The sequence below is a fragment of the Panthera pardus genome, unplaced genomic scaffold, assembly GCF_024362965.1.
Source record: "Panthera pardus isolate Hobbes unplaced genomic scaffold, ASM2436296v1 HiC_scaffold_22, whole genome shotgun sequence".
Taxonomy (NCBI): Eukaryota; Metazoa; Chordata; class Mammalia; order Carnivora; family Felidae; genus Panthera; species Panthera pardus.
In genome coordinates, this window is record NW_026526788.1 from 32,429,487 (window position 1) to 32,439,894 (window position 10,408).

General features: G+C 50.3%; 1 protein-coding gene across 1 annotated transcript in view; it reads right to left on the reverse strand.

Annotated features, from left to right (window-relative positions):
• Positions 1-9,740, reverse strand: part of ASCC1 (activating signal cointegrator 1 complex subunit 1) — a 138,500-nt gene extending 128,760 nt beyond the window's left edge. Inside the window, exon 1 of the mRNA XM_053888565.1 lies at positions 9,551-9,740. The gene's annotated coding sequence lies outside the window, so the exon portion shown is untranslated. The remainder of the gene's footprint in view (positions 1-9,550) is intronic.
• Positions 9,741-10,408: the final 668 nt, after the last annotated feature.

Consider the following 10,408-nt stretch of genomic DNA (forward strand, 5'->3'; position numbering starts at 1 on the left):
AGATCATTGGTGACTTTGTCTCAAGACCACCGGTACAGTGGAGGCGGAGCCAGACTGCTGTGGGTGGGAGACTGAGGGAAGGTGAGAACATGGTGCCAAATCAAGGCAACCCTTTTAAGAAGTTCGAGGGGAAGGGGAGGCACAACTGAAGAACTAGGGAGGGTGACAGTTAAAAAGGAGTACATACAATCAAGATATTGGTTTTCTTTTACAGTGGGAGGGGTCAAAGAGAAAGAGGGGATAATTGAGGGTGTAAGGTCCCTGAAGACATGGGAGGGGATGGGATCCAGAGCCCAGTTGGAGGGATTACTCTTGGAGGGAGGGCAGGCGAAAAGGATAGTGCTGATGTGGGTAAGTGTGTAGGTGAGGTGGCAGGAAGCTGAGGGAGTTCCCATCAGATGGCTTCTATTTTCTCCGTGAAGGAGGAGGCAAGTTGGTCTACTGCCTGTGGTAAGGGGCAGGAAGAAGTGGGAACAGGGGGGTTGGGAACAGCAGTCTCTGTAAAGAACGGCAGAGAGCTGACCACGATCAGACGATTGCCAAGAACGTTCAGGGGCCAGTTGCAGTTAGAGTCCCTGAACTTGCAATGGCACCAATCTTTGGCGAGTGTACTAGCAGCCCCCAGCAGCCCGGGAGTAGGAATGGAAAAAAAATGAAGAGTTGGTGGTTACAGTTTTACATGGTAAGAGCAAGAGGGTAAGCACATTGTTGGTCTAGGGCTAGCAAGGAAAGGAAGTGAAAACAAAAAGAGATTACCAGAGAGAAAATAGAAGGGTCAAACACTTATTGAGGGCCTTCGATAGCTTTGGTAATATATGCAGGAAAAAAGAAATACAAAGATAGGGCAAACTTGGTTCCCAAATTGGGTTCTGGGGCCTCAGAATCGAGTGTAACAGACATACAGTCTCCCTGGCCTCGTGCCTGCAGTCCAGTAGGTCTAAGGTTGGGGGGTTCATGTGACTCTTCTGTAGCCAGGTTTGGAAAACACTGGGACCCGTGGGAAAAGCAGACAAGTAAACAGACATACGGAATACATACAGTGCCATCACTCCATGACTCAGGTCTATTTGGGGTGCTGTGCAAGCCAAGAGGGCTTGGAGAGGGCAATGAAGTGGGAACAATAAGGGAATTTTCCTGGAGAAGGTGAGTCTGTACCTGAGCATGACTGGTGAGTTGGAGCTGGCTGAGCAAAGAGGGGAAGACGCCAAATAAAGCATTCCAAGTCGGGGAACAGCATGTGCAAAGACAGAGCAGCGTGAAGTCACTCGCTGCGTTTGTGGGGTCATTTGGTGTGGCCAGAGCAAAGGGTGTAAACACGGGAGTGGTGAGGTCTCTCAAGAGAAGGAAGCAAGGACCAGATTGTTTGCAGCCTCATTTTCCATCAAAAGAGCATTTCTCTGACACGGCCAGGGCCAGGGTGCACTTAAGAAAGAAGCCAAGAATCCTGGCTTTCACAGTAAATAACTTAGAAAGCAGGCTCCTGGGGCCTGGGAGGATTAGACTGGCTGGTATAATGCTTCAGATGTGATTTTCGCAGGCCACTAGGTGGTGAACAGTATTTTTGCTCTGACGAGAAACTAAGCATTTTCCCATTTGTATTTATTTACTGACTTTTAGGGAAAGGCAGATGTCCTAAGCTCAGTGAGAATTATTGAAGGAGCCTCCCTTCTGGGCTCTGAGCCAAAAGCCAGAATAAGCAGCAGCCTGAAGTGATCAAATTTAAAATATATGGACATTGTGGAGAGATGTTTCCCCCCAGTTTCTCCTCCTTCTTTCCCTGACCCTGAAAGCCTCAAGTAGGCTTGAATGCCCTCTTTCCCTCACTCCTTATTCTCAGAAATCTCCAGGCATATATTTGAAGATAAACCACACAAACACAGGCGTTTCATTTGTTTAGCAAACCCAAAGGTCACGTCTGGGGGCTGCTGAAGTCAGATTCTACCCACTTAACCTTCTGCAGAGTCTCCAAAATATAGTGAATCTGGAATATTCTATGAAGTCGGGGCAACGTGGCTCTCAAACACATACTGCCTGGAAGACAACCTAGGACTTTGCTATCCTGGACCCAGTGTCTGCCCAGAGAAGACTCAAGGCTCAACATTCGAGCCTAGAGTGCGTTTTGAACGCACTCCTGATAATGAGAAGGAGAATCAGACTCTCTCAGCCAGCCTGCATTTGCAGCTGGAGCACCAGGCCGTAAGGCCTCCAGAGACCTATGGACTTGGGAGCCAGGAGGAAAGCAGGACATCATCCCCATGCCATCTCTCAATATACAGTATTCGTTCCAAGAGCTAGAAAAGAAGCAAGAGGCAAGGGGAGGATCAGGGAGGAGGCAGAACCTTGCTGGCTAGGAGCCCAGGCCCACCTGCAGTCAAGCCTTCTCCAGGGTGCTTGCCTCATTAGGCAAGCAGAAACACCGAGTCTCAGCCTCAGAATTCTGTAGCTCTTCGTGACCCCAGGGATTATCTCGTTCGAGCACAGAGAAACAATCGCCAGTTCTGAGCCTCTGCAATCCCTGGAGTCCTTCTGGCTCTGTGGCCAAAATGAGCTTTCCATAAAAAAAAAAGAGGGTCTGGAGTTGCCAGTTTTAGTACTCTTAGATTTAAAAGCTGCTGAGGGGGATGGGAAAGGCTTCACTAATGAAGATGTGACCGCGAGGTCCTGGGCACATAACCCACACCTCTCATTTTGGCACAGAGGGTCTCAGGCAGGGCAGGTAGGTACAAATAATGTCCAGGCACTGGGAACACTAAGAGTGTTCGTCATGGTTAAGATCTAGTGAGGATTACTGTATGTGGGGCATCGTGCTAAGCACCCTCACACATGACATAATCTACTCACTAGGAGAGGCTGAGAGATGGCAGGAAAGAATACCATAGCCCAAGAGCTGAAGGAAGGGTCTTGGCAACTGTATTCATTCGGGCTAAGGCTCCCCTAACAGTCTACTGGAGCTGCCTTAACAGAGTTCCATAGACTAAGTGGCTTAAACAACAGAAACTTAATTGTATCGAGCTGTGGAGGCTAAGCGTCCAAGATCAGGATGTCCCCGTGGTTTGTTCTTTCTGGAGGCCGTGAGGGAAGGGATCTGTTCCAGAGCTCTCTCCTTGGATTGTTGATGACCATCTTCTCCCTGTGTCTTTACTCATTGTCCCTCTGTGCATGCCTCTGTGTCCAAATTTCCCCTTTTTATAAGAATACCAATCATTTTGGATTAGGGCCCACACTACTGACTTCATTTTAACTTGATTGCCTCTGTCGAGATCTACCTCCAGGAGTGCCTGGGGCAGGTCAGTGGGTTAAGCATCCGACTTCGGCTCAGGTCATGATCTCATGGTTCGAGCCCTACATCGGGCTCTGTGCTGACAGCTCAGAGCCTGGAGCCTGCTTCAGATTCTGTGCCTCCCACTCTCTCTCTGCCTCTCCCCTGCTTGCATTCTCTCTCTCTCTCTCTCTCAAAAATGAATAAACATTAAAAAAAAAAAAAAGATCTACCTCCAAATAAGGTCACATTCTAAGCTACTGGGGTTAGAACTTCAACATCTGAATTTGGGGGAGGGACATAATTCCACCTGTAACCATGACATCTAACCAGACCCTCTCCTTTTATAAATGAGGATATTAAAGCCTTGAGTGGGAAAGCAACTTGTACAAGGTCACACAACAAAGTGAAAAAACTAAGACTAGGGGCACCTGGCTGGCTCAGTAGGTGGAGCGTGCGACTCTTGATCTCTGGGTTGTGAGTTTGAGCCCCGATGTTGTGTGTAGAGATTACTTTAAAAGAAATCTTTAGAAAAAGAAAAAGAAAAAACTAAGACTAGAACCCAGGGCTTTTGGGGGCTGTGAGCCTTGAGCACACTGCCTGGGGAGGAGCAGCATTCTGGAAGCCCTTCCTCCAAGATAACCCCTGAGGTTGGGCAAGTCTGGGTGGCACCCACTAGAATCTCTTTACAGACCTGGGGTGAGGACACTCTAAAACTCTCTTATGAACCAGTACTTGGAAAAAGACAGAAATGCCAGAGTGGAAGGAGTCCTATGAACGGAGCTCAGTATAAGTAAGCACTGGGGTTTATTTTTTAATGGCCAGGCCCCTCGTTAACGAGGCAGATATGTAGTGCGTCACCCAGAACTTTGCTCCCTGCCTGCAGCCCCCCACAGCGTAGTTAGCCAGAATATGCTGGGTGGTGCTGGCTTCCCACAGCCTCTCTCTTTGGGCCCACCTCCGCCTAGAGGCTGGCATCTGGCCTCCATACCTTCCAGAAGGCAGGTAGTCCTCCATTTTGCAATCAGCTGTGGGAACTCACTAAGGCTCTTTTGAAAGTCTCAAAGTCTCATGCAACCTGCAGGAGGTACATGGGTTTAAGAGCATTGCTGTGTGGCTTCAGAAGCAAAGAGGCAAAAATTGAGATTGAATATAGCACAGAAGTGTGGGTGACACCAAACCACAGATGAACTGATAGGCTGCGGGGAAGGAAGTGAAAAGTTCACCTTGTCCTTCAGTGTAACAGAGGGCTGTTGGTTTTGTGGAGGTTTGCTTTAAAAAAAAAAATTCATTCAATAAAAATAGCTCGGTGGGACAACACATTATAGCATTCGTGGAAATAAAAACGAGGAACCACATCACAGGCTGTTCTGCTCCGAACTTGGCCCTGCTTCCCTGGGCAGCTCCCAGTTCCTTCTGATGAATGCAGCAGCAGTAGAGGCCCTCGCCCCGTCCCAGGTGGGGTCTGGCCTTCAGGGAGGAAGGGAGGAGGTGGTTCAGAGGCATCAGCTGTTTCCCTGCATCTGAGCCAAGACCCTGGCCTCGGTAGAAACTCAGCTTTGTCCTCCGCGTCTGTCTTCCGCACTATGAAAAGTTTCCATCACAAAGGGCTGATTCAGGAAACTAAGGTTAGAGGCAAACGGGTCTTATTTGAAAATGGTGAAGGCCAGCAAGGCCCTGGGCTTCCTGCACTGATTGCTCTCCTGGGGCCTGGGACCAGCCCAGCAGGGTGGGGCAGGCGGCTCTGCAGGTTGCAGGATGTGAAAGTGGGGACTGAGGTTAGGAAAAAGAATCAAAGGCTGGGACCAGAACACACCCAGCAGAGGGCCATGTGCAGTTCTTCTCTTTAGGGTTTCCTGTGGGTACACTGAGAACATTGTGTTCTGGCTGTGAACTCGCCTGGCTGAGCAGGCTCCAGACTCAGCCCCTGGGTCCTAGTGCTGCCTCTCCCCCACGCTTGGTTTCAGCTGCCAGTACCTGCCTGAGGGCCACTGCAGGGTCCCTGGGAGGCCACCTCCACCGTGTCCTCCCTCCTGGGGCAGCACTTACATTCCGATTCATTCTTCACGCAACAGCCTCTCGTGTCCCACATGACAAAACATCCTTCAGATGAAAAACTGAGGCTCCAGGGAACTGGTAGGAGCAACTGTGGTCAGTATTCATGGCTGTGGGATCCAGGGACGCTTTGGGGATATTTGATTTGGAGACATCACTTCAAACCCTTGAACCGAATGTGAGCCTTTGCCTTCAAAGTTTCTCTCCAGGTTTACTTGAGAATAAGGTGCTTGTTTCATAAATTCTCCAAAACAGCTCAAGGCTCATGCATGTGGCACAAAGCTACCCAAAGGACCCATGGCCTGACCTCTGCTCTGCCCGGAGCCCGGGGAGCACTAGTGCTCACTTCTGCACTGTGCATGAGCTCCCTGGAACCGCTGCCACGGGCCTTTGTGCAGCACCACACCAGGCCTCCGGTCCCAGGTCGTGCTGTGCCTGGGTGCCTCCTGGAACTCAGAGGCACATGCTGGGCTCCAGGCCAAGTAGCCAAGTACCAACAGGCCAGCAGAGAGGGAAAGGGGAACTTAGGAGAGGATGGAGACTCTCTGGCAAAAGGAGACTTTTGCAGTTCTTAGAAGGGGTTCTCAATGATGAATTCTTCTACTAGATCGTAACCCTCTTTTTCCAAGTCATCTTTATATCCTGTGTGTGTGCTGGTCCTGGATAGACAGTCGTTGAATGACCTGAATGAAAGTCACTCACTGGAACGCCTTGCCTTTAGCTGCAGATCACAGTCCTTCAACAACTGCACAGTGAGCACCTACTATGTACTAAGCATGGATGGAGACAACGAGGATACAATTGCTAAAAACAAAGATACAAACAAAGGAAAGGCAGCCATGGTGTCTGCTCCTCCTAGAGACCACGGTCCAGTGGAAAGACAGGCATTCAGTTAGCAAGAACAATCCTAAGGGTCCCTGGTTAGCCTGGGGGGGGGGGGGGGGAAGTCCAGGCTGCTGTGGGGGCGCACGGAGCAGGGAGAACTAACTAGGCTGGGGGCCCAGCAAAGTCCTCGAAAAAGGGGTCTTTCAGCCGAGACCCAAAGGAAGTAGGAGTTAGCCAGATGAAGGAGGTTGGAAAAGGGGGGTTCCCACAGAAGTTATAGTGTCTGTGAAGACCTGGAATTTAGAGAGCAGGTGGTTCATGAAAGAACTGAGGAAAGCCTTCTAAGACTTCTGAACTCCCCCAACAGGAAAGCTAGCTCTCCAGGGGAGAGCCCAGGCACTGGTGTTTTCAGTGAGGAAGGAATCCCACTACTTCTCTGGGGCCATTCTCCAGGCTCCAGACTCCAGACTCCATTACTGGGGAAACCAGAAGAATCCTATAAGATGGCTGGGACACCTCTTGAGGCAGGAAGGCTATGGGTGTGGCCGGAAGGGGCACATCCTGGTCCAGGCATGGGGACCCTGGACTGAGATATTGGGAAAATCACTTCCCACCTCTCTCTCTGGACCTCTATTTTCAGGCTTTGACTATTCTCAGTATTTAGCCTGACGCTCAGACCTTCCTGAATTAATGGACGACTGCAGTTTCCATCTGTAAAAAATCATTCCTTCTAATGCTGAGATTCTGGGTCCGAGACCCAAGGCAGTCGTGCCCAGGATGTTTTGGACAATGGAAGTGCCACAAAAGGAAAGAGCACAGTACCCAGCATACCCACAGCGAATGTTTGCTGAATGAATGAGTGAGCAAGCGAATCAATGAATGAGTGGATGCCCTCCCTGGAGTTACTCTCAAAGCTCCTGACCCTGTGCACTCATTGTCACCGGCGCACCCACTTCCCAGGCAGCTACCAGACTGAATGGGGAAAATGAACCCTAGATCTTGTTTCCAAGTTTTCCATCATCCTGGAGGAAGGGGTAAGAGGACTGCAGGGAGTGGAGAGGCAGTGTGAGGAAGAAAAAGGACTCAGGTGTGCAGAGTCTGAAAACTAGCATTCTCTCATGGCACTCCCTTCCTTATGAACCCCAAACCTGACAAGTGCTCTGCCCCCCTCCCGTGAGTTCGTGAGTTCAGCTAGAACTCACCAGGGCTTACCGGAAGAGCTCTGGAAATGAACAAGTGCTCCCTGAGCCACCATATCTCCTGTCTGCCCTGAATCAGGCCCCGCAGTGAGGGCAAGAGTTCCCAGCTGGGCACACCCTCAAATGCATTTTCCCTCTCCAGTGGGTTTCCAGGCTAGCCCGCAGAAGCCTGATTCATCCACAACCACACTGAAACATAGAATTAATTCCGGCTATACCCTGGGTGAGCTAGGCCATTATGGCAACCAAACCACCACTTACAGCATTATTTTGATGGGAAAATGTGTTCTAAGCTCCAAGCAACCAAATTATAAGTGGGACACAGGCACACCCAGGTTCAAATCCCAGTTTTAACACTTCCTAACCATGTGGTCAGGGACACAGCACCATCCTCCCAGCCTCAGTTTCCCAGGATATCAAAGAATACCTCCTTTGGAAGGTTGTAGTGCAGACTAGACTAAATGGAGGTGCCTCATGGCACATGGCAAACATTTCCCTTCATCCTTTCAGAGGGCCTTTTGTAGAGAGACCTAGAGACAAGCCTTCAAATGCAGCCCCTCAGAGGAGGGCTCTTACCCAGCTTGCAATGGAGACAGTATTACCATTGGACTCAGGCTTAGAGCAAGTGTTTATGAGATAAATGAGCTGCTGTCTTAGAAATCACAGAACATTCCTCATCTTTGACCTTCTCTAGGCTCTTACTGGCTTATCTGAGCCAAGAAACTTCTCCGTGCCCCTACTGAGCTCCCTCTCCCCCCAATCTCCATGAACAGCATTGTTCTGGCTTCCTTTGCTCCGGGTCCTGGGAAGGGGCTTCATCTCCGGAAGGGGCCAGAAGTCCTGGCCTTTCACCCAGGGCCTGGACATCAGCCCACAAGAGCAAGCAGGAGGAGGGCGGGGACCCAGGCGGCACACCACAGCAGCCTGTGGAAAGGCAGACCTCCTCCAGCCGGCTTTGGCTTTGGCCCCTCCTCACTCTGTTTGTTTCCACGCTGCAGCCAGAACGGTTTGTACCCTAAGGATGGTGAGCCGGCCAAGGAATCCGTAGGGTCCTAAAGGTCAACCTTCTTCGTTTTCTTGCCCTTGTTCCCAAAAGTCAGTTTCCTGGCCTTGGGCTCCTTGTCCCCTGCCCAGGGTCACCAGCACTGTGGGGGTGAGTCACCTTGAATGAGACCCCCACATCCTACACAGTGCTTCTCACATTCCACCTCCACTTTGGTACCGTGTCTCCACAGTAACCCCCCTTTTCCCCATTCGGACCCACACAGCCTTCTCAGACTCTTCCTCCACCTTTCTAGGTCCTCCTGTCAGGGCCCTCTCACTGTGCAGTCTCCACTGCTCCAGCCCCACCCCCACCTCTTTACCCACCCCAACCCCCACCCCACCCCCCAATTCTGCAATAGCAAAACACAAAAACAAAAAACTCTTGTGAAAGTACTGAGTTCATGGTCAAAATTCAACAGTGCAGAAGGTGCAAAGTGAAAAAGTAAAACCTCGCCCTCCCCTCCATCCCTCAGAGATAACATCTGTGAATAGTTTTTCCAGCATCCTTCTAGTTTTCTCCACACAGTTCAACGTGTGTCTGCAGGGGAGTGTCCTGTTTTTGCTTCAGAATGAGATTAGAGGACACAAACCGTTCTGCAACTTGTTCTTTTTACCTAGCAATATATCTTGGACATCTTTCCAAAGTCTACCTCCCTCTTTTTCACACCCACATAATATTCTGTGGCGTGGAGATAGTATTTCTTTAACCATTCTCCTGCTGTGACCCTTCAGTGGTTTTCAGGTTTTGCAATCACTATCTAACTGGTTCCCTGCCCCAGGCCTCCGACCTCCAGTCTGTCCTTCCCAGGTCGCTTGACAGCAACAACACCTGGCCTGTCGGGCGTTCCTGACTCAACCATCTTCCTTGTGTGAGGCTATTCACTAGGTGTCTCATCTCCCTTCCTAACCTTAAGCTCCTCAAGACAGGGCACTCGAGGCTTGTCAACTCTATGGTTTTTGATCCAATCTCAGTGCTGCCCTAGGCACCTATGAGGAGGTTCTCAGGCCATATGGATACTTATTTTTTCCTGCTCATATATATTTATTGGCAACTCTGTGGACCTGCCCTGCACTAGAGCTCCAGGATGAAACAGATACAACCCCTGGTCTCCTGAAGCTTGCAGTTTAGTCGGAAAGACAGGCATTGGGGGCCCACACAGATACATACCTGTATAATTCCATACTGACTGAGTGCCTTGAAAGGAAACAATAGAGGAGAAGAAGGGATGGGGCCACCAGGGAAGGCCTCTCTGAAGAGGCGATGAGGTGAAGGGAGAGAGGGCCAGTGTAAACCAGCGGACTGTGGGATCTGGTTCCCATTCAGGGTTGCTTTGGATACTTCCCTTTGGTCTTCTCATCTGACAAGAAGGGAAATCCCCCTTTCAGTTTTGACTTTCTGTGACAGTAATAAATGCTATCAGAGTTCACAGGAAGCAAGTTCCCCACTGCCTGGGAGGGGGCAGGGGAGACTTCCCACGGATTTCACATTGACCCTGAGTCACATGTAGGCTCTAGTTCCATTCAATTCTGGGCCAAATACTTGCTGAGCATATCTAACATACAGAGGTAGGTGTGTGTGTGTGTGTGTGTGTGTGTGTGTGTGTGTGTGTGTGTGTGTAGGTGGTGGCGGTGTTAGTGGGTGTTTAAAGATTTAAAATACATGAAGGAGTTTACAGTGTGATGTGGCCTCAGACCCAGGATGGGATCGTTTCAACACACGATGTCAAGTGAGGAGAGAGGAACACATCCCAGCCCTCTGAACTGAGCAGGGCTTCAAAGTCAGGCAGGTTTGGGTTGGACTCCCTGTCCTTACTCCCCAGCAGGGGAACATGGAGATTCCCACCTATGTTCAAAGAGGGCTCCTGGAGGGCCCTGAACTTGAGACCAGCCTGCAGTCAGAGCTAGAAGGAGCTAGAAAGGCATCCAGGAAGAGTAATTAGTGTGAAGACAGGAGCCAGCTGGAAGGGAAGACACTTGACAGCACAGAGGAAAGACTCCCCACACGGCACAGGGAACCTGGGTGAAG